General features: G+C 47.0%; 1 pseudogene; it reads right to left on the bottom strand.

Moving 5' to 3' along the window:
* The window catches only part of LOC138637638 (zinc finger protein 729-like), a 304,899-nt pseudogene that overhangs the window by 66,576 nt on the left and 214,218 nt on the right, over positions 1-24,105 (bottom strand).

Here is a 24,105-nt window from a genome sequence, read left to right as displayed (position 1 = left end):
TTCCCCTCCTTGTGGAGTGTGTCAATGACGCCTTCTGGACATCTGTCAAGTCAGCAGTCTTCCCCATGATTGTGGAGCTACTGAAACAGACTAAGGGACCTTTTTAAACACTTCGGAAGCCTTTGCAGGTTTTTGTTAATCATTCTAATTTACTGAGATAATGACTTTTGGGTTTCCAGGCTGTAAGCCTGAGTCATAGTGATCAAGTAATACTGATAGTTGGGGAAGTTTCACATTTCTATTCACGCCCCCAAGTTCCTATTTTCTCATATTTCAGAGGGAACTTTTCCCTTCTCTGTTTAAAGTGCCTACATGTGCTAATAAACCAGAAATCCTGGGTACACCATACAAGGCTGTGCTGTATTGATTTCCCTAGCGCTCATTAAACAAATATTAATTTGGAGTTTAAAAAGGCATAGAAAAGAGTATATTTCGGTAACAGTTTTTTAATGACGGAAGGTTTTAACATAATTCAAAAGTTCATAACTCCCCCTGATAGATGATACAAATCTCAAAGATATACTTGAATAAAACCAATCAACAGATGTAGTCGTACAGATGGGGTGTATTAAATGCCCCAATACACTTTAGACTAATGCCGGATGAACCCGTCGATATTGACTGGTTCAGATGACAGTTTAATGTGTATGAGGTGGTGATCAACTAATGGTCGGGAGAGATGTCCATCATTCATGTCCAATTGTGGACTGCTAATCGCATTGTTCTCCCTGAACTAAAATTGGTGGAAAGCAACGTAGAATAGTTCCTAAAAAGTTTTAGAGATAATTTGAAAAATTAAACTAATATTCTCAATGATATTTGTCTCAGATCCGGAGACAAGACCATCTCCATTCTCCTATCGCAGCCTTCATTTCATGTGGTCCACCCAGAATTCCCCAGCTGCCCAGCGAGCTCCTGTGACATCATCACCCAATGCCTTTTCATGCCGACTCAGATGGTCATGCGTGTCTTAGTATTCAGTAAGCTTTTCATATCGCTACCATGTGCTTTAGAGTTTGCCTCACCTTCCATTTTTCTCAGCTAGCAATTAAATCTTCAGAAACTCCTGTTTGTTTCTCCACAATCTGCATTTACTTCCTGGCTTGTTTGTTGTTATTCTTACAAACTCTTCTCTGGTGCTGTTAACACTACAGATGCTGCTTTGACTTTGAGTCTATACCCTGCAAGCAACTATACTATAGGAACATATAGACAAAATACGTATATTGAACAAAGTAGAAAATTTATAAATTTGCACTCCCCCTGACGAAGGCATGCCGCCGAAACGTGTGTAGGGGAAGTGGCACCACCATCTGGGTTTAGGTAAGTGCACTCCCCCTGATGAAGGCATGCCGCCGAAACGTGCGTAGGGGAAGTGGCACCACCATCTGGGTTTAGGTAAGGAATCTTTTCAGTATCATTTAAGGTTTTTTCAATCCTTTTTCTGGCAGCAGTGGCGTCTTTTTGCACTATCTATTTCAAAAACCTGACCTGCACATCCAAACACAGACTGAGTGTGAACAGGTGCTGAACCCAGAGTCGCCAACTCGCATATAGTTAAGTAAAAAGGGCAGCACACTGCAGCGCCAAAACATGCAAACTTGAAAACACGAAATTTGAACTGCATTACTGCACTAGAAATATGAAAAATGAGAGCTTTTAGCGCATAAAAATGGCCATATTTATGTGTACCTCGTAGCCACTTTACGGCATCTCTCTTATACGAGGTCCTACGCTTGACCTACCTCGCTGAGAACAAACGTCTCCACCTGAATGGGTACATGTGAAACCTCCTCTTGGACCCAAACTCTCCCTCTCTGTGGAGGGGTATTGGACCCACTATAATCAAAACACCTGTGGCTAGGAGGCGGGGAGTGCACGATCAGAAGGCTAAAGAATACATTTCAAAAACCTGACCTGCACATCCAAACACAGACTGAGTGTGAACAGGTGCTGAACCCAGAGTCGCCAACTCGCATATAGTTAAGTAAAAAGGGCAGCACACTGCAGCGCCAAAACATGCAAACTTGAAAACACGAAATTTGAACTGCATTACTGCACTAGAAATATGAAAAATGAGAGCTTTTAGCGCATAAAAATGGCCATATTTATGTGTACCTCGTAGCCACTTTACGGCATCTCTCTTATACGAGGTCCTACGCTTGACCTACCTCGCTGAGAACAAACGTCTCCACCTGAATGGGTACATGTGAAACCTCCTCTTGGACCCAAACTCTCCCTCTCTGTGGAGGGGTATTGGACCCACTATAATCAAAACACCTGTGGCTAGGAGGCGGGGAGTGCACGATCAGAAGGCTAAAGAATACATTTCAAAAACCTGACCTGCACATCCAAACACAGACTGAGTGTGAACAGGTGCTGAACCCAGAGTCGCCAACTCGCATATAGTTAAGTAAAAAGGGCAGCACACTGCAGCGCCAAAACATGCAAACTTGAAAACACGAAATTTGAACTGCATTACTGCACTAGAAATATGAAAAATGAGAGCTTTTAGCGCATAAAAATGGCCATATTTATTTGTACCTCGTAGCCACTTTACGGCATCTCTCTTATACGAGGTCCTACGCTTGACCTACCTCGCTGAGAACAAACGTCTCCACCTGAATGGGTACATGTGAAACCTCATCTTGGACCCAAACTCTCCCTCTCTGTGGAGGGGTATTGGACCCACTATAATCAAAACACCTGTGGCTAGGAGGCGGGGAGTGCACGATCAGAAGGCTAAAGAATACATTTCAAAAACCTGACCTGCACATCCAAACACAGACTGAGTGTGAACAGGTGCTGAACCCAGAGTCGCCAACTCGCATATAGTTACTGCACTAGAAAGCGTAGGACCTCGTATAAGAGAGATGCCGTAAAGTGGCTACGAGGTACACATAAATATAGCCATTTTTATGCGCTAAAAGCTCTCATTTTTCATATTTCTAGTGCAGTAATGCAGTTCAAATTTCGTGTTTTCAAGTTTGCATGTTTTGGCGCTGCAGTGTGCTGCCCTTTTTACTTAACTATATGCGAGTTGGCGACTCTGGGTTCAGCACCTGTTCACACTCAGTCTGTGTTTGGATGTGCAGGTCAGGTTTTTGAAATGTATTCTTTAGCCTTCTGATCGTGCACTCCCCGCCTCCTAGCCACAGGTGTTTTGATTATAGTGGGTCCAATACCCCTCCACAGAGAGGGAGAGTTTGGGTCCAAGAGGAGGTTTCACATGTACCCATTCAGGTGGAGACGTTTGTTCTCAGCGAGGTAGGTCAAGCGTAGGACCTCGTATAAGAGAGATGCCGTAAAGTGGCTACGAGGTACACATAAATATGGCCATTTTTATGCGCTAAAAGCTCTCATTTTTCATATTTCTAGTGCAGTAATGCAGTTCAAATTTCGTGTTTTCAAGTTTGCATGTTTTGGCGCTGCAGTGTGCTGCCCTTTTTACTTAACTATATGCGAGTTGGCGACTCTGGGTTCAGCACCTGTTCACACTCAGTCTGTGTTTGGATGTGCAGGTCAGGTTTTTGAAATGTATTCTTTAGCCTTCTGATCGTGCACTCCCCGCCTCCTAGCCACAGGTGTTTTGATTATAGTGGGTCCAATACCCCTCCACAGAGAGGGAGAGTTTGGGTCCAAGAGGAGGTTTTACATGTACCCATTCAGGTGGAGACGTTTGTTCTCAGCGAGGTAGGTCAAGCGTAGGACCTCTTATAAGAGAGATGCCGTAAAGTGGCTACGAGGTACACATAAATATGGCCATTTTTATGCGCTAAAAGCTCTCATTTTTCATATTTCTAGTGCAGTAATGCAGTTCAAATTTCGTGTTTTCAAGTTTGCATGTTATGGCGCTGCAGTGTGCTGCCCTTTTTACTTAACTATATGCGAGTTGGCGACTCTGGGTTCAGCACCTGTTCACACTCAGTCTGTGTTTGGATGTGCAGGTCAGGTTTTTGAAATGTATTCTTTAGCCTTCTGATCGTGCACTCCCCGCCTCCTAGCCACAGGTGTTTTGATTATAGTGGGTCCAATACCCCTCCACAGAGAGGGAGAGTTTGGGTCCAAGAGGAGGTTTCACATGTACCCATTCAGGTGGAGACGTTTGTTCTCAGCGAGGTAGGTCAAGCGTAGGACCTCTTATAAGAGAGATGCCGTAAAGTGGCTACGAGGTACACATAAATATGGCCATTTTTATGCGCTAAAAGCTCTCATTTTTCATATTTCTAGTGCAGTAATGCAGTTCAAATTTCGTGTTTTCAAGTTTGCATGTTTTGGCGCTGCAGTGTGCTGCCCTTTTTACTTAACTTTTTGCACTATCTAATCCTGAAACCTTCATCCTCATGTCATATGACTGTAATTATGTATTGCCATTGATATTGGTTACCAATTGTTTCAGGATGCATTTATTTGTCTATGTCACAGGCACTTAGTATAACATCGCCATTCCTTGCCATTTAGTTGTACTTGTATCTGCCTTGCTTATTTTCCCAAGGTGGTGCCACTGAGATCTATTTTGGCTCCTTTCAGGCACTCATGGCTACTTTTTAAATAATTTTTGTTTTGCTTTGTTGCGATTATTAATAAATGTTCTACTTTGTTCAATATACGTTTTTTGTCTATATGTTCCTATTTAAACTAACGTAGAACTATATAAGTTTTGTCCAGTAGTTTAGATGCAATTATTCAGGTATTTTCTTTCTTTCTTTGGAAAAGACCATTTACTATTTGTCTTTGCATCTAGTAAGGATACTTTTTTGATACTAAGCAACTATACTATACTTGGCCATCATTGCTGCCTGTAGCTAATCATTTATTTACTGAACAACGCGTCACCTTCTGTAAGAATAACAAACTCTTCTCTGGTGCTGTTCACACTACAAACACTATCTACAGCAGGGTGTGTCTTTTCTACAAATAAATATTCAGCACGCCTGTTGATCACCGATTCCCACGTCCCTGGCAAGGATCATCTAACTGCTGATAGCATACAACTCTGTCTATACATCTTCCTCTCTACACTCTTGGCTGTGTGTCCTCTGGTATTTCCTGCTCTGCCCGTGTGACCGCCGTATACCTTGATGTCCTGGTCCGTGCTGATCCACCTGCCGTGTCTCAAGTCCAGTGAGGCCATACTGGGCCATCAGCCGTACGTGTTACGGCGATACGCGTTGGGTCGTCGTAGCGGCACCTCACTCTGGGTTCCATCTTCTCGTCCCCTCCGGGTGGTACTCTCCTTTTTCAACCCTGGCAAGTTCTTTCCAGCATTTCAGCATTGTTTAACTCTATCTGTCTTTGACTTATGGCGTAGTTGGCATTTATCTATACTTGCCCTGGCCAGCCTTATTTATTATACATAGGTGTGGTCTTTTTGGTTACTTATATAGTTTACATGTGAAGGTCATTACTTTATTTGACCTATAATGACCAGTGTTGGTATTTCTAGGCTGCGGGATAACACCTGCTTTGCACATACTTAAAAGTTTCTAGGGGTTTTCGCCCTATTATCATATCTTGTTACTGTCTTAGGTGCATTTGGATTTTTCATATATGTATTGTTATGTATATTATAATGATTTATTGTATACTGATGTAATTTATATATTTCCGTTGGCATCCTATTGACTGTATATTATATAGATGTTGGGGGGTTCATGAGTGGGGTGCCCGTGTAATTTTACTTATGTTTTAATACTTTTGTCATGGTGTAACAAATAAAGTTTGATGTATTTTCTCTTATACTTGTGTGGTGTAGTGTGCAGGCTATACGGTAGTGCTTTTTTCTCCTTTTTTTGTTCATGATTTAAAAGTGTGGGAGCGGTTTTTGGAGAATTATAATGGTCGTTCGATTGTGGATGCTGACATTTTGGGTCTGTTCATTAAGGTTGACGAAAGCCGCGGTTTTGGTTTGTATTTTCGTGGTGATTCAATGGTGACTATGTGGCCTCAGTCATGGACTGATCTGGGTTTGGCGTCAAATAGCATTTTGATTCAGTTGTTCCCCATAATGGTAGCACTGGTTCGGTGGGGAGAAGTGGTTCAAAACAGAAAAATCCGTTTTCTTTGTGAGCATGCAGGTGCAGTTGTGGCAATAAATACTTTGCCGGCGGCATCACCGCCAGTTGTGAGAGTACTGCAGCACATGGTGTTCTTAGGTTTGAAATTTAACTTATGGATCGTAGCGGACGTTGGTTGTGGCTCTTCTAACTCTGTTGCTGATATTTTTTATTCACAGTGGGAACGACATTCGGAGTCGGACTCGCGGGGCACTGAGTGTCCAGCGGAATTATGGAACCTGCCTTGCGGGCCGTGAGGCATCTTTTTTCCAGGTCATTGGCAGACAGGTCTTGGAAGCAGTACGGCCAAGCATGGAATATTTGGGAGGCCTGGAGGGCATCAATCAGCACTGATATTGAGGATGAGAGTAAATTGTTGTTGTTGTTGGGTCATGGCTGGGAGTCCGGCTGGTCAGTGTCAAAAGTGGACAAGTTTGTGGCGGGGTTATCGTTTGGCTTTAAAGTCAGAGAAGTGTCAGATGTAACCAAATCCTTTTTGGCGCGGCAAGTGGTAAGAGGTATAAAGAGAGGTAAGAGGGCAGTAGACGGCAGGCGGCCTGTTTCGTATGAAGTGTTGCTAGTTATTGGACGAAAATTATCGGTCATATGCTTCTTCTGCTTGGGAAATCGATTTGTTTAATGCCGCGTTTTCTTTGGCGTTTTTTGGCGCTTTCCGCTTAGGAGAGCTAATCAGTCCATCCAGGTTCATAAAAGGTGGCTTGTTGAGAGAAGACGTGGATGTCTACGATAATAGGTTGCTGGTGCTCCTTCGCTCCTCAAAAACAGACGTGAGTGGTAGAGGTTGTAAGGTGGTATTGTTCGAGGTTCGTGGTTCCCCCTTATGTCCGGTGTTTTGTTTAAAAAAATTTATGATGCACGGGGGGTCATTAAGCGAACTGTTGTTGGTCCATGCTGACAATTCTTTTTCGTCTAGGTTTCAACTTATAGCGGTTTTCAGACGTTGTTTGAAGGAGGGGGGGGTTTTACCAGCCACTGAATATAATGGCCATTCTTTCAGGATCGGGGCAGCAACAGAAGCTGCTAGGTTGGGTTTACAGGAGGATGTGATAAAGAAAATTGGACGCTGGGAATCTGAGAGATTCAGGTCTTATGTCCGGGCCAACCTGATTTGAGTTGTTTGTCTTCCCTCCTTTTTCTGTTTCAGACTATCATCAACGGTTAAATTGGATTATGGGACACTCGTTCGTCTTCTCGGCAGCACTGAGGGCAGCGGTGCGCCCGTCGGGGCGACAATTGGGCTTTTCGCAGGAATCGGCAACCTTACGGTGGATTGGTAAAAGAGGGATGGTTTGGGGTCAGTTTTTGCCCGAATTTCATTGTTTCGTTCGTTTGGATCGGGTTCCTGACATAGTTGTTATACATTTAGGAAGGAATGATCTAGCTAAGAGGCCTTGCAGAGAGTTGATAAGAGATATCAAGTTTGACATGCTGAGGTTGTGGGCGATGTTTCCTAAAGTGGTGATAGTTTGGTCTGATATTATCCCGAGGAAGGTCTGGCGTGGTGCAAGGTCAGTGGCGGGGGTGAATAAAGCGAGGATTAAGTTGAATAAAGCGGTTTCTCATTTTATGGGAAGGAATGGCGTGGTGGTAGTTAGGCATGTGGATCTGGAATCCGGCGAGGGAGGTTATTGGAGAGCGGACGGCGTACATTTGAATGCAGTGGGCACGGATATGTGGTGCTTGGCCATTCAGGAAGGCATCGGGACAGCTTTAAGAGTGTGGGGGGACATGAATGTTTAAGTGGTCAGAACATTCATGTTGGTGGTGTGGGGGGGAAGGTCCTCGAAGTTGGTGGAAATGGAAATGGTGGATTGGTAGGGGCAGGGATCTCATGAGGTCCTGGACTCCCCTAAGGAATTTCGTTTGGATGGGGTCTGTTCAATCCTATGGAAGGGTTAATCAAGGGACCCGTCAATTGTTTAGTGGTTCGGACAGGTTGGTTATCATCTGCCCCCAAGCTGGTGCTTAGCGGCTGGGGGTAAGACTTGACCTGGGGCCACGGTGGGCTGTTGGATACTTACGATTAGGCGTTTGGGGCTTCGAGGACCACACCCCCCTTTTTGGACTTTATTGTTAAATCGTTTTGTTAAATGTTAATAAAAGGCTGCTGTGGCCATTTAATCCAATTTTAGTGTAAATTTTTTATTTAACAATGGTCACCACAACAGGTACTTGGAAAAAGAGTTTGGAGAAAGGGGGTTGGTTGGCGAGAAGGTTAAAGGGAACCTGTCACCTGAATTTGGCGGGACAGGTTTGCGGTCATATGGGCGGGGTTTTCGGGTGTTTGATTCACCCTTTCCTTACCCACTGGCTGCATGCTGGCCGCAATATTGGGATGAAGTTCATGCTGTGTCCTCTGAAGTACACGCCTGCGCAAGGCAATCTTGCGTCTTGCGCAGGTGTGCAGGGCCGTATTTGCCACTAGGCACTCGAGGGCACGTGCCTAGGGCGGCGACATTGCGAGGGGGCGGCACCTGGGCAAGGATTTTTTTTTTTTAAGGCACAAACGCGACCGACGCAAAAACCCGCCCCCCCGCGCCCTCCCGCCTGCCTCCCCGCGCCCCCCCGCCTCCGCATCCCACCCACCCTCCATGAAGAGAGACAATACTCACCTGCTCCAGCCTCCAGCGATGCCTGTTCTCACCGTCTGTAGCGCGTCCTGAGTGAGCGGTCACATGGTACCGGCCATTAAGGTCATGAATATGCGCATATTCATGACCTTATTGAGCAGTATCACATGACCGCTCACTCAGGAAGAAGGCGCTGCGGCGGGACAGAGCGCCAGAGGGATGTCGGCGGCTGCGGCGCGCGCAGTGTGTGGGACAGGCAGCTGAGCTGACAGGTGAGTATGAGGACGGACGGGGGGCGATAAAGTTCTACAGGGAGGGAGGGGGGGCGATGAAGTTCTGCAGGGAGGGAGGGGGGGCGATGAAGTTCTGCAGGGAGGGAGGGGGGGCGATGAAGTTCTGCAGGGAGGGAGGATTATGTTAGGGAGGGAGGATGATGTTAGGGAGGGAGGGGGGGCGATGATGTTCTGCAGGGAGGGGGGGCGATGATGTTCTGCAAGGAGGGGGGGCATGATGTTCTGCAGGGAGGGAGGGGGGGCGATGATGTTCTGTAGGGAGGGGCGATGTTCTGCAGCTGTCACGGTCCTGTAGAGTTATCGGACATGTTTGTCTTCTCTGTTGGGCGCAGATGGAGCAGATAACGGCAGACGACCCCCATCCTCCGCGGAGTCCCGTCCACACTGGGAGATCCAGCGTCCGCAGTCGCTTGTGCCGGTGTCACCCGCGCGGACCAGCGCCGTCCTCCCGCGGAAATATCCGGTGATCAGACAGCGAGGCTTCTACTCTGATATTCTGACCTATAGCGCCGCTCCTCTGGTGAAAGTGAGTGCAGGCGTCACATGACCGGCAGCCGCGTGCTATACTGCACGTGTCCACGGCTACAGAGCGCTCTGTACCCGCCGTTCTCCGGTGTCTCCTGGTGCTGCAGCTTCAGCCGCCATTTCCATTATATTGCAGGATGTCAGCGCCGGACCGAGCGTTCAACCGAATCTCCTGAGACAAGTGGACGAGGAGCGCAACACCCCGAAAGGTGAGCGGAGGATACTTGTAACAACCACAGGAAGGTAGACCCCGGCAACCAGATCCAACAGTCACAATAGGAGATGTCACAGCTCACCTCCTCCTCCTCCTTAAAGGGAACCTGTCACCCCCAAAATCGCGGGTGAGGTAGGCACACCGGCATCAGGGGCTTATCTACAGCATTCTGGAATGCTGTAGATAAGCCCCCGATGTATCCTAAAACATGAGAAAAAGACGTTATATTATACTCACCCAGGGGCGTTCCCGCTGTTGGTCCGGGTCTGGCGCCTCCCATCTTCATCAGATGACGTCCACTTCTGGTCTTCACGCCGCAGCTCCGGCGCAGGCGTACTTTGCCTGCCCTGTTGAGGGCAGAGTAAAGTACTGCATTGCGCAGGTGCCGGGAAAGGTCAGAGAGGCCCGGTGCCTGCACAATGCTGTACTTTGCTCTGCCCTCAACAGGGCAGGCAAAGTACGCCTGCGCTGGAGCTGCGGTGTGAAGACCAGAAGAGGACGTCATCTGATGAAGATGGGAGGCGCCGGACCCGGACCAACAGCGGGAACGCCCCTGGGTGAGTATAATATAACGTCTTTTTCTCATCTTTTAGGTTACATCGGGGGCTTATCTACAGCATTCCAGAATGCTGTAGATAAGCCCCTGATGCCGGTGGGCTTACCTCACCCGCGATTTTGGGGGTGACAGGTTCCCTTTAACACCCTCCCATAGAAGTGAATGGTCCCCACAATACAGTCTGATGTTACTTACATATTACAGTGTCACCCGGGCTCAGTACATGGGGTGTCGCGCCCGTCACCCGAGCTCAATACATGTGGTGTCTCGCCCGTCACCCGAGCTCAATACATGTGGTGTCTCGCCCGTCACTCGGGCTCAGTACAGTCATGGTCAAAAGTATTGACACCCCTGCAATTCTGTCAGATAATACTGTTTCTTCCTGAAAATGATTGCAAACACAAATTCTTTGTTATTATTATCTTCATTTAATTTGTCTTAAATGAAGAAACACAAAAGAGAATGAAGCAAAAAGCAAAACATTGATCATTTCACATAAAACTCCAAAAATGGGCCAGACAAAAGTATTGGCACCCTCAGCCTAATACTTGGTTGCACAACCTTTAGCCAAAATAACTGCGACCAACCGCTTCCGGTAACCATCAATGAGTTTCTTACAATGCTCTGCTGGAATTTTAGACCACTCTTCTTTGGCAAACTGCTCCAGGTCCCTGATATTTGAAGGGGGCCTTCTCCAAACTGCCATTTTTAGATCTCTCCACAGGTGTTCTATGGGATTCAGGTCTGGACTCATTGCTGGCCACCTTAGAAGCCTCCAGTGCTTTCTCTCAAACCATTTTCTAGTGCTTTTTGAAGTGTGTTTTGGGTCATTGTCCTGCTGGAAGACCCATGACCTCTGAGGGAGACCCAGCTTTCTCACACTGGGCCCTACATTCTGCTGCAAAATTTGTTGGTAGTCTTCAGACTTCATAATGCCATGCACACGGTCAAGCAGTCCAGTGCCAGAGGCAGCAAAGCAAACCCAAAACATCAGGGAACTTCCGCCATGTTTGACTGTAGGGACCGTGTTCTTCTCTTTGAATGCCTCTTTTTTTTCTCCTGTAAACTCTATGTTGATGCCTTTGCCCAAAAAGCTCTACTTTTGTCTCATCTGACCAGAGAACATTCTTCCAAAACGTTTTAGGCTTTTTCAGGTAAGTTTTGGCAAACTCCAGCCTGGCTTTTTTATGTCTCGGGGTAAGAAGTGGGGTCCTCCTGGGTCTCCTACCATACAGTTCCTTTTCATTCAGACGCCGACGGATAGTACGGGTTGACACTGTTGTACCCTCGGACTGCAGGGCAGCTTGAACTTGTTTGGATGTTAGTCGAGGTTCTTTATCCAACATCCGCACAATCTTGCGTTGAAATCTCTTGTCAATTTTTCTTTTCCATCCACATCTAGGGAGGTTAGCCACAGTGCCATGGGCTTTACACTTCTTGGTGACACTGCGCACGGTAGACACAGGAACATTCAGGTCTCTGGAGATGGACTTGTAGCTTTGAGATTGCTCATGCTTCCTCACAATTTGGTTTCTCAAGTCCTCAGACAGTTCTTTGGTCTTCTTTCTTTTCTCCATTCTCAATGTGGTACACACAAGGACACAGGACAGATGTGGCCATTATACAGTATGGAGCACTGTGTGGCCATTATACAGTATGGAACATCATGTAGGGCCATTATAATAATAAATAATAATAATTTTATTTATATAGCGCCAACATATTCCGCAGCGCTTTACAAATTATAGAGGGGACTTGTACAGACAATAGACATTACAGCATAACAGAAATACAGTTCAAAACAGATACCAGGAGGAGTGAGGGCCCTGCTCGCAAGCTTACAAACTATGGGGAAAAGGGGAGACACGAGAGGTGGATGGTAACAATTGCTTTAGTTATTCGGACCAGCTATAGTGTAAGGCTCAGGTGTTCATGTAAAGCTGCATGAACCAGTTACCTGCCTAAGTATGTAGCAGTACAGACACAGAGGGCTAATACTGCATAAAGTGTATGAGAACATGATGCGAGGAACCTTTTTTTTTTTTTTTTTATTATAAATAGGCCACACAGGGATCGTTAGGTTAATGCATTGAGGCGGTAGGCCAGTCTGAACAAATGAGTTTTTAGGGCACGCTTAAAACTGTGGGGATTGGGGATTAATCGTATTAACCTAGGTAGTGCATTCCAAAGAATCGGCGCAGCACGTGTAAAGTCTTGGAGACGGGAGTGGGAGGTTCTGATTATTGAGGATGCTAACCTGAGGTCATTAGCGGAGCGGAGGGCACGGGTAGGGTGGTAGACTGATACCAGGGAGGAGATGTAGGGTGGTGCTGAGCCATGGAGTGCTTTGTGGATGAGGGTAGTAGTTTTGTACTGGATTCTGGAGTGGATGGGTAGCCAGTGTAATGACTGGCACAGGGTAGAGGCATCGGTGTAACGGTTGGTGAGGAATATGATCCTGGCTGCAGCATTCAGGACAGATTGGAGCGGGGAGAGTTTTGCAAGAGGGAGACCGATTAGTAGAGAGTTACAATAGTCCAGACGAGAATGAATAAGTGAAACAGTCAGAGTTTTTGCAGAGTCGAAATTAAGAAAAGGGCGAATTCTAGAAATGTTTTTGAGATGCAGGTAAGAAGAGCGAGCCAGTGATCGGATGTGGGGGGTGAATGAAAGGTCAGAATCAAGTATGACCCCAAGGCAGCGGGCATGTTGCTTTGGAGTAATGGTGGAACCGCACACGGAGATGGCAATGTCAGGCAAAGGTAGGTTAGTAGAGGGAGAGAACACGAGGAGTTCAGTTTTTGACAGGTTTAGTTTCAGATAGAGGGAGGACATGATGTTAGAGACAGCGGTAAGACAATCACTGGTGTTTTCTAAAAAGGTCGGTGTGATATCGGGAGCAGAAGTGTATAATTGGGTGTCGTCACAGTATGTGGAGCACTGCATAGCCATTGTACAGTATGAAGCACTGCGTGGCCATATTTTTTTTTTGTTTTAATGTATATGAAACAGTGTGATCAGCAGTGCTAAATGGGTGTGGTTGGGACTTGGATATGGGTGTGACTAGTTGTGAAATGGGTGTGGTCAGAGGCGTGGCCTAAAATTTGCCGCGGCGCACTACGTGCGCCGCAACCTTTAGACCTTTTTCCCTTCAAAAGTTGGGAGATATGGCACCACATTTCCCAGATCACATCAAGTACCGCAAATCCCATAGGGAATGAATGAAACTAAACGCAGTGTTGCCGTAAGTGATCCGTTACGTGGCAGATGCAGAAAAACTGCCTGATCTGCTGCAAATGGCAACTTTCACATCAGTGATTCTTCCCAAAGTCACTGCCGATAGTGTCATACTCACCAGAGGGGGAGGCAGCGCTAAAAGTGCCTAGGGCAGTAGAAACTCTAAATACGGCCCTGCAGGCATGTACTTCGGAGGACACAGCATGAACTTCAACCCAATATTGCGGCCAGCATGCAGCCAGTGGGTAAGGAAAAGGTGAATCAAACACCCAAAAACCCCGCCCATATGACTGCAAACCTGTCCCGCCAAATTCAGGTGACAGGTTCCCTTTAAGTTAAACATCTAAGCTACTGTGACTCACGGATACCCTAATGTCATGCAAGCTATGATACTCCCTTATTCCGTTCTGCTTAAACTCAACAATGACTTAGAGAATCTATCTCACCAGGTGAGTCCATAATGTGATCGCATGTGGACATGGAATCACCACTGATTCTGACATTAAAGGGGCCTCAGCTTTGTTTCATCGTTGCAGGCCCAAAATAGTTTTTCCTATATAGCAAATAGCAACCAGATCTACTGAACCTGAATTGAGTCGTACGGCTGTGTCTTTGCAGGAAAACACCGGGGAAGGTTCTGCAGCCTCTTCTTTGTCAAAATATGTGAGAGTTGTCTCAGACCCCTACTGATTGTGATGTGATGGCGTATTTTAGCGCCTACAGTCTGGGCTCTATCCACTTGACGTGTACCTCATGGTGTCCACAAACCAGTGGTTGAGAACTAGGTTTATAGTATCAATGAACCTTTACTGTGAATCAGCATTTGTACTCCAATCTTCTTTATGATTTTAACTGTTTGTGCCCATATTGTGTCATATTGTACATTGTACCAGTACGAGGGAATGTGATGGCAGTAAATCAATTATTTGCAATAATAAGGAATTTGGGAGAAAGTAATATTCATGATAAGGAAGAAGCCGATCAGAGATACCATTAAAAAAAGAAATGTAAACAGCTCTTACCGGTCACAGACACTGATGTGAGTTTTTCATATTCACTCTTTGTTCCATCCGAACTTCCCTGGAAGAATTCCACAGCAAAGATATGAGGGAAAATAGAATCCTAATATAAATATTTCACACATCAACAAAACGCTTCATTACATGAATCTATAGAGGATTTGTAGGTCTCTCATCTACCTGATGATCCCGGGGGACATCTTCCTCCTTCTCTGGCCGATCCTGGGAATATAGAGGACTGGGACTTCTCTCCGGGGGATTTCTCGGACTGGATCCATCTATAGGAAATAACCGCAGTGACTGAATACATTGTCTATATGTGATGAGCAGATGATGGGGAATCTAGACGACTCTCAGACCTGTTCTCTACAACCCAGGAAGGTCTCCTCTTACCCGGAGGTGTGATGGGCCGGTGATCCTCCATCATGGCGTCCTTGTACAGATCCTTGTGTTCTTCTATATACTCCCACTCCTCCACGGAGAAATAGACGGTGACGTCCTGACACCTTATAGGAACCTGACACACACAATGACCCGCCATTAGCAGACCCCTCCCCCGGCGTCATTGTATAATGTCCCAGCATTCCCGGCAGCGCTCACCTCTCCGCTCAGCAGCTCAGTGATCCTATTGGTCAGTTCTAGGATCTTCTGCTCATGTATCAGTGAATGAGGTGGAGGCTCGGTGATGTCACTCGGGATCCTGCTCCGCCCTCCTGACACACGGGGGGTCACACACCCACCAGACGACGTCTTCACTACTGTGTGATCCTGTGTATGGGGAGACGCCGATCACTACACAGATTTTTAGAAATTCCTCGCCTTTTCAGTTATGTACCTGATTTATTTACCCTTGCCGCTGGAGCCAGTTTTGATTCCTGACCAGATTTTTCAGATCAGATGTGTCACTTTTTGTGGTAATAACTTTAAAATACCTATTATGAGTGGAACAGGCTGCCACGAGAGGTGATGAGTAGAGATGAGCGAATTTCATCGGGTCAGGGCTTATTCGGCAAGCTATAGCGCTTACCGAATAAGCTGCAGAGGGCTTCCTGGATCGCTCCGGCTGATCAGCACCACAGCTACATGTGTCGGGGTTGTGTGACAGTCAAGACACATGCGGGTCATTCCATGGTAGCTTACGTTACAAAGATGATGGTAACTTACCTGACAATAAGTTTAATCCAATGGATGGTAACTTTCTGTAACGCAAGTTACTATACTGAGCGGTAACCTAAGTTATCTATATTTCCTGTAATAAAAACGGTTGCTTTTTACTTGAGAGGTTAAAATAAATGTTTTAAAGTTGCTGGGACTATGGTGTTTTAATATAATAAAAATAGTGCTTCTCCCCTGTTTACCAGAACAGAAAATTTGGCAGACTCATGAAGGACAATTGCCTTTCCTTTTTATGTAACGTAAGTTACCAAGTAATAACACTGTATTTTGTATTTAATTTTATTGTTGAAAAATCAAACTGTGTTTAAATCTATTGAGAATAGTTTAATGTGCAATATACATTCACTCCCTCTTGTGCCTTCAAAAAACAGTCTGGAGCCAGTTTTTGGCTTGTGAATGTAACGTAAGTTACCATGGAATGACCCATGCACGGAGAGCCCACTCCATGGATGAAAAGCTCCACACATTATGAGTGACCCTCTCCATGGATGAGAAGCCTCCACACAGTGTGAGTGAGCCCCCTCCATGGATGAGAAACCCCTACACATTGTGAGCGACTCCCTCCATAGATGAGAAGCCCCCACACATTGTGAGTGACCCCCTCCATGGATGAGAAGCCTCCACACATTGTGAGTGACCCCTCTCCATAGATGAGAAGCCTCCACACATTATGAGTGACCCTCTCCATGGATGAGAAGCCTCCACACAGTGTGAGTGAGCCCCCTCCATGGATGAGAAACCCCCACACATTGTGAGTGACCCCCTCCATGGATGAGAAGCCCCCACACATTGTGAGTGACCCCCTCCATGGATGAGAAGCCCCCACACATTGTGAGTGACCCCCTCCATAGATGAGAAGCCTCCACACATTATGAGTGACCCTTCTCCATGGATGAAAAGCTCCACACAGTGTGAGTGAGCCCCCTCCATGGATGAGAAACCCCCACAGTGTGAGTGAGCCCCCTCCATGGATGAGAAACCCCCACAGTGTGAGTGAGCCCCCTCCATGGATGAGAAACCCCCACAGTGTGAGTGAGCCCATTCCATGGATGAGAAGCCTCCACACATTATGAGTGACCCTTCTCCATGGATGAAAAGCTCCCACACATTGTGAGTGAGCCCCCTCCATGGATGAGAAGCCTCCACACAGTGTGAGTGAGCCCCCTCCATGGATGAGAAGCCTCCACACAGTGTGAGTGACCCCCCTCCATGGATGAGAAACCCCCACAGTGTGAGTGAGCCCATTCCATGGATGAGAAGCCTCCACACATTATGAGAGACCCCTCTTCATGGATGAGAAGCCTCCGCACATTATGAGTGACCCCCTCCATGGATGAGAAGCCTCCACACAGTATGAGTGACCCCCTCCATGGATGAGAAGCCCCCACACATTGTGAGTGACCCCCTCCATGGATGAGAAACCCCCACAGTGTGAGTGAGCCCATTCCATGGATGAGAAGCCTCCACACATTATGAGAGACCCCTCTTCATGGATGAGAAGCCTCCGCACATTATGAGTGACCCCCTCCATGGATGAGAAGCCTCCACACAGTATGAGTGACCCCCTCCATGGATGAGAAGCCCCCACACATTGTGAGTGATCCCCTCCATGGATGAGAAGCCTCCACACATTATGAGTGACCCTTCTCCATGGATGAAAAGCTCCCACACAGTGTGAGTGAGCCCCCTCCATGGATGAGAAGCCTCCACACAGTGTGAGTGACCCCCTCCATGGATGAGAAGCCCCCACACATTATGAGTGACCCCCTCCATGGATGAGAAGCCCCCACACATTATGAGTGACCCTCTCCATGGATGAGAAGCCTCCACACAGTGTGAGTGACCCCCTCCATGGATGAGAAGCCCCCACACATTATGAGTGACCCTTCTCCATGGATGAAAAGCCTCCACACAGTGTGAGTGACCCCCTCCATGGATGAGAAGCCTCCACACACTGTGAGTGATCCCCTCCATGGATGAGAAGCCTCCACACATTATGAGTGACCCTTCTCCATGGATGAAAAGCCCCCACACAGTGTGAGTGACCCCCTCCATGGATGAGAAGCCTCCACACAGTGTGAGTAACCCTTCTCCATGGATGAAAAGCCCCCACACAGTGTGAGTGACCCCCACCATGGATGAGAAGCCTCCACACAGTGTGAGTGAGCCCACTCCATGGATGAGAAGCCTCCACACAGTGTGAGTGACCCCCTCCATGGATGAGAAGCCTCCACACAGTGTGAGTGAGCCCCCTCCATGGATGAGAACCCCCCACACGGATGAGTACCCCCCACACATTGTGAGTGACCCCTGTCCATGGATGAGAAGCCTCCACACAGTGTGAGTGAGCCCACTCCATGGATGAGAAGCCCCCACACATTATGAGTGACCCTCTCCATGGATGAGAAGCCCCCACACAATGTGAGTGACCCCTCCATGGATGAGAAGCCTCCACACATTGAGTGACCCCTGTCCATGGATGAGACGCCTCCACACATTGTGAGTGACCCTCTCCATGGATGAGAAGCCCCCACAGTGTGAGTGACCCCCTCCATGGATGAGAAGCCCCCACACATTGTGAGTGACCCCCTCCATGGATGAGAAGCCCCCACACAGTGTGAGTGACCCCCTCCATGGATGAGAAGCCCCCACACAGTGTGAGTGACCCCCTCCATGGATGAGAAGCCCCCACACATTGTGAGTGACCCCCTCCATGGATGAGAAGCCCCCACACAGTGTGAGTGACCCCCTCCATGGATGAGAAGCCCCCACACAGTGTGAGTGAGCCCCCTCCATGGATGAGAAACCCCCACACATTGTGAGTGACCCCCTCCATGGATGAGAAGCCCCCACACAGTGTGAGTGACCCCCTCCATGGATGAGAAGCCCCCACACAGTGTGAGTGAGCCCCCTCCATGGATGAGAATTACCCACACGTGAATGGACTCAGGAAGCTTTACTGCCGGCACACACAGGACTCAGGGCAGCGTCCCCTTGTCTTCTCTGGACAATCATTCTTTCAGATGTCCCAAACAGTCCAATGGGGCTTCACCAGAGAAAATAATGAGTCCCTTTCAGACTGTTTCTAAAAGAGTAAAGGTACCTTCACACATAACGATATCGTTGCTTTTTGTGACATAGCAATGATATCGTTAAGGAAATCGTTCTGTGTGACAGCGACCAATGAACAGGCCCCTGCTGGGAGATCGTTGGTCGCTGAGGAAAGTCCAGAACTTTATTTCGTCGCTGGACTCCCTGCAGACATCACTGGATCGGCGTGTGTGACACCGATCCAGCGATGTCTTCACTGGTAACCAGGGTAAACATCGGGTTACTAAGCGCAGGGCCGCGCTTAGTAACCCGATGTTTACCCTGGTTACCAGCGTAAAAGTAAAAAAAACAAACACTACATACTTACCTACCGCTGTCTGTCCCCGGCGCTCTGCTTCTCTGCACTCCTCCTGTACTGACTGTGAGCGTCGGTCAGCCGGAAAGCAGAGCGGTGACGTCACCGCTATGCTTTCCGGCCGCTGTGCTCACAGCCAGTACAGGAGGAGTGCAGAGAAGCAGAGCGCCGGGGACAGACAGCGGTAGGTAAGTATGTAGTGTTTGTTTTTTTTACTTTTACGCTGGTAACCAGGGTAAACATCGGGTTACTAAGCGCGGCCCTGCGCTTAGTAACCCGATGTTTACCCTGGTTACCCGGGGACCTCGGCATCGTTGGTCGCTGGAGAGCGGTCTGTGTGACAGCTCTCCAGCGACGCTGCAGCGATCGACATCGTTGTCGGTATCGCTGCAGCGTCGCTGAGTGTGAAGGTACCTTAAGAATAAAAGTTCAGAAACTTATGAAATGCTGATAATTGTACTTCAGTAACCACAGAAACATCTGACGAAAAGCTCTGAAGCAGCAACTCTGTGAAGACCACAATTTGTCAGTCTCAGAACTTTTGCCTACAATTATATGTAAGTTTGTTCCCCCTACAAAAGGAACTTTGAAAAAATATATTTATGTTTTTTGTGTATGTTTTTTAATTTTACTTATCTTTTTTGTATTATTATTATTTTGCTGGTGTGATATACACCTAGTGCTACAGAGAAGGAGAGAACACTTCATCTCCCCACAGATCCCAGCGTTCTCTTTCACACAGAATGGATGTGGGTGGGTGAGAGCAGCACACAGCCTTGTAGGGGATACGGCGCCTGTAAAAACAGCACCCTTAGGCCACGTTCACACGGTCAGTATTTCACATCAGTATTCCTGAGCCAAAACCAGGAGAGGAACAATCAGAGGAAAAGTACAATAGAAACACGTCACCACTTCTGTATTTATCACCCACTCCTGGTTTTGATTTCGATACTGAACGTGTGAACATGGCCTTACCCTTGTAATCGCTGCCTCTGTTCTGCAGAAGAGTGACGTTTAGTGAAATATGCTAATTAGCGCTTGGTGCACTCTGGGCGTGGCCAAGAGGTTCAGTGCATCGTTCTGCCCACTGGCTTTGAACGTTCCCCTCCCCCCTCTACTCCAAATACCGACCATCTTCACAGGTGGAAGGAAATCCCACGGCGGTCACCAGGACGTCCTATGTCGGGAAGGGGTTACTAGAGATCAGAGTGATGTGATGTGAAGATCTCACCTCTCCAGTGATCCAGTAGATTATCTCCAGGGTGAGGTCTAATATCCGAGCCGCCATGTGGTCTGTGTCCTGCTCCATCCTCGGGGGGTCACTGATGGAGAGGACCATCGTCTAATAAAGGCAGAGAGTCTTGAACATAAGGAACCTGAGGAAACAAGGAGACGCAATCTCGTATAGGACCTGTGGTGATGTCACAGTCATGTGATCAGTTGCATATGTGTGTAGGACCTGTGGCGATGTCACAGTCATGTGATCAGTTGCATATGTGTGTAGGACCTGCGGTGATGTCACAGTCATGTGATCATATACAAACGGGATCAATGTGGTAGATGTTTGCGGCTATAGAAGTGTAGAACCTCCCACCGGTCACACGACAGGAAGTGCTGAAAAGTGGCTCCACGGCTTTGCTCCTCCCTCTCATGTGACTGATCACATGACCATGACATCACCACAGGTCCTGCAGTTGCTAGGATACAACATGTACAGAGATGTCAGTTCAGCTTCATCGCACATGGAGTGAAAAACAAAAGCAGGCTACAGATGTGGCCAAAATATGCGGAAAGATTGTAGACATGGATCAGTGGTAAATTATAAGGGTGTGACATGCAAATTGACTCTTCAGAGAAAAAGAGGACTTAAACTGGAAGTAGCGATCCTACAAGTCACAATCAACCCTTTAACGAGTCGTGCAATATGACTTAGGATAAAAGCCAAATCAGTATCTCAATTCGCAGACACGGTGTTTCGGGCTGTTGGCCCTCGTCAGTGCGAAGCATGAGAACTGATTTGGCTAGGTGAGAGGCTCTGGACTGGGGCCTAAGGGGTAAGGTTTCTCCTTGTGTCACCTAGCCAAATCAGTTCTCATGCTTCGCACTGACGAGGGCCAACAGCCCGAAACACCGTGTCTGCGAATTGAGATACTGATTTGGCTTTTATCCTAAGTCATATTGCACGACTCGTTAAAGGGTTGATTGTGACTTGTAGGATCGCTGCTTCCTACAGGTGGCACTATAGAGTTTAAGTCCTCTTTTTCTCTGAAGAGGCAATTTGCATATTATATTTCCCAGAGGAGCATTGCACGGCAAATAAGCCTCCTTACCTTGACAAGCCAGAGCTGGTATGTCACTCTCCATAAGGAGAAACCTTACCCCTTAGACCCAAGGGTGTGACAGAGACCCTCGTGTACCTGCACCTGAAGACAACAATTGTGTAGTGTGAATATTGACATGCGTTTTTTTTGTGAAATGTGACTAATGCTCAGTGTTAAGTACTGATGCTGCTGTTGGGTGCTGTCTGGGAACGCCTACGGTAACTCTGGTACACTCAGCTCAGGTGTAGGGTAAGCATAGCATTATATGTAGGGTAGGGTTTAGGGTCCAGAGCAGTGACAGACAGAGCAGGACAGGTAATGGTGGGCCTTATTGGTGTACAGTGATGGGAATAGTGTAGAATACGTAGGATACAGTTAAATGTTTGGGACCAGCCATGCATGGGAGGGAAGGTCAAGTAAAAAGGACAAATACTTCCTGCTTTATTTAGTACGAGTTAGATGTAGTGTGAGGTTCGTGTGAAGATCAAATTCAAGATGCAGTGGGCTGGAGGCACATGGAATACATATCGTTCTGACAGCATGTGGTAGTACCAACTTTCCTGCTGACACTCCTGTAACGTCTGGGGCCTGCGCCTGAACTAGGCAGTGAAGAGAGTGCCTTTATCCCTTCCATACAGAGAAAGCTGGATGAGGAACTGTGTGAGGGAATTTTAACGGATTTTGGGATTGCTGTGGGGCCGGACGGGAAATCCCTGGGGCTGACAAGGGGATCAAGCTTTAGGGATAGTCCAAGCTGATTGTAAGCAAAGGCTTACTGTGTTGATGAAACTGGAACCAAAGGGTGCTGTGCCAAATACTGTGTGTTAAAGACTGATGCACTTGAACTGTCCAGTAAAGTTTATCTTGTGAATACGTGTAAGGAGGTGGTGAGGACCCTCACGTGCCTTTCTCCTGGACGCTGTTCGCACGGTTACATGAGGCACCTCATTGTCTATTAATGTAATGTGCGGATTCCTAATGTTATTGATGTGATATGTAGTGTTTATATACTGTAATAATAATAATAATCTTTATTTATATAGCGCCAACATATTCCGCAGCGCTTTACAGTTTAACAGTTTCAAAGACAAGTCATAAGTAACAACATTAACAATACAATAATTAAAGCACAATAAGATAACCCTGCTCGTGAGAGCTTACAATCTACAATGTGAGGTCATGTACTGTTGACAGGCTTAGGGCTAGAATAGGATCTTGTGTAGTATAATATAATAGTATTTAGAATAGAGGGGGGCATATTAATGATAGATGACAGCATAGAATAGAGTAGGAGGTAGGCAGCGCAGGAGTTAAATAAATGGAAGGGGCAGCACAGAGCAGGGAAGTATAGTCAGGATACTTCCTGATTAGGATCAGACACCCAGGCAGCCTGCCCAGGGCAGGTCCTGTGAGCACTGCAGTAGTGAAACAGAGTGTTATGGGCCGTGGGGATAAAGCTGTTGCAGTAAGAGGCCCCAGGCGAAGAACAGAACCAACGGGCACCTGCTCGACAGGATCATCCCCAAGCAGGATCCGGGGTCTAAGACCGGGGCGGGGGCAGCTGAGACAATGTTGCCGGCACCTCTTCCCATTGGAGCCGGACGAGGGGCCGAAAGGAGCTGGTGACAGGAAAGGCACAGGTGGGACAAGGACTGTCCAAGGATAAAGATGGGACACGGACTGTCCAAAGATATAGTTGAGCTTTCCGGGAAAGGGGAAGCTGATAGAGAAGATATAGCCTGTCAGGATGACAGGGAAAGATATGAAGATGACTTTGTGTTTGAAAACACCTGTGTTATGCTAAACAGACTGCAGCCAGAATAACAGAACCTAAACACCCAGCAGAAAGGGTTCAAACCCAGGAGAATGACAATGTAATGATGAACTTTTTCATATGGAAATAAACTTAATGAGGTTGTCCCATGAACAAAGTACATTTTAATTAATAGATCTTAGAATAAAATATTGGAATAATATAATACTTAATGTAGGAAAAGTAAAAAGCAAATGGCCCAATTTAAATATGTGATAACAAAGGATAAAAAACCTTGAATAATACACATCGTAAAGTATGATGCAATAAAAGTGCCCCCACAGTATGATACCGCCACAGTGAATTCCTCCACAGTACCCTCCATACACATGGTATGATGACCCTACTGTACCTTCCCTCCTCAATCCCCCCGACAAGGAATGGTGACCCAATCATAGTATGACTCCCCTACTGTTATCCCTACTTAGCCCTTCATACAGTACAATGGCCACAAAAAGTGCTCCATGAAGTTTAATAGCCCCACCAAAAGTGCTCCATACAGTAGAATGGCCCTACAAAAAGCACTCCATACAGTAGAATGACCCCACAAAAAGTGCTCCATACAGTATAATGACCCCACCAAAAGTGCTCCATACAGTATAATAGCCTCTACATAAAAAAAAAAAATCACCTCTGCCTGCCCCCTCCATGCTCTGGTCTCTTCATGGTGTTTTCAGATCCTCAGAACATTTCAGTACAGCAGGCACGGCTAATCAAAATCAGTCGGGAATCCTGTAGTGTAAGGAAACTCACAGATCTCCCTCCAGCAGTCACGGAGTACTGACCTGGTCAATGAAACGGAGTCATCTGAACTACGTCTCCCATCTCAAGTGCTCAGTTTTCACCAGTAGTTCCATAGAGAATAAGTGGCATGCATGCTCTATTTCAAAGGAGGATT

Source organism: Ranitomeya imitator, chromosome 5 (genome assembly GCF_032444005.1).
Source record: "Ranitomeya imitator isolate aRanImi1 chromosome 5, aRanImi1.pri, whole genome shotgun sequence".
Classification (NCBI taxonomy): domain Eukaryota; kingdom Metazoa; phylum Chordata; class Amphibia; order Anura; family Dendrobatidae; genus Ranitomeya; species Ranitomeya imitator.
Note: the sequence above shows the minus strand (reverse complement) of the source record. Positions and strands in the feature narration are given on the sequence as shown.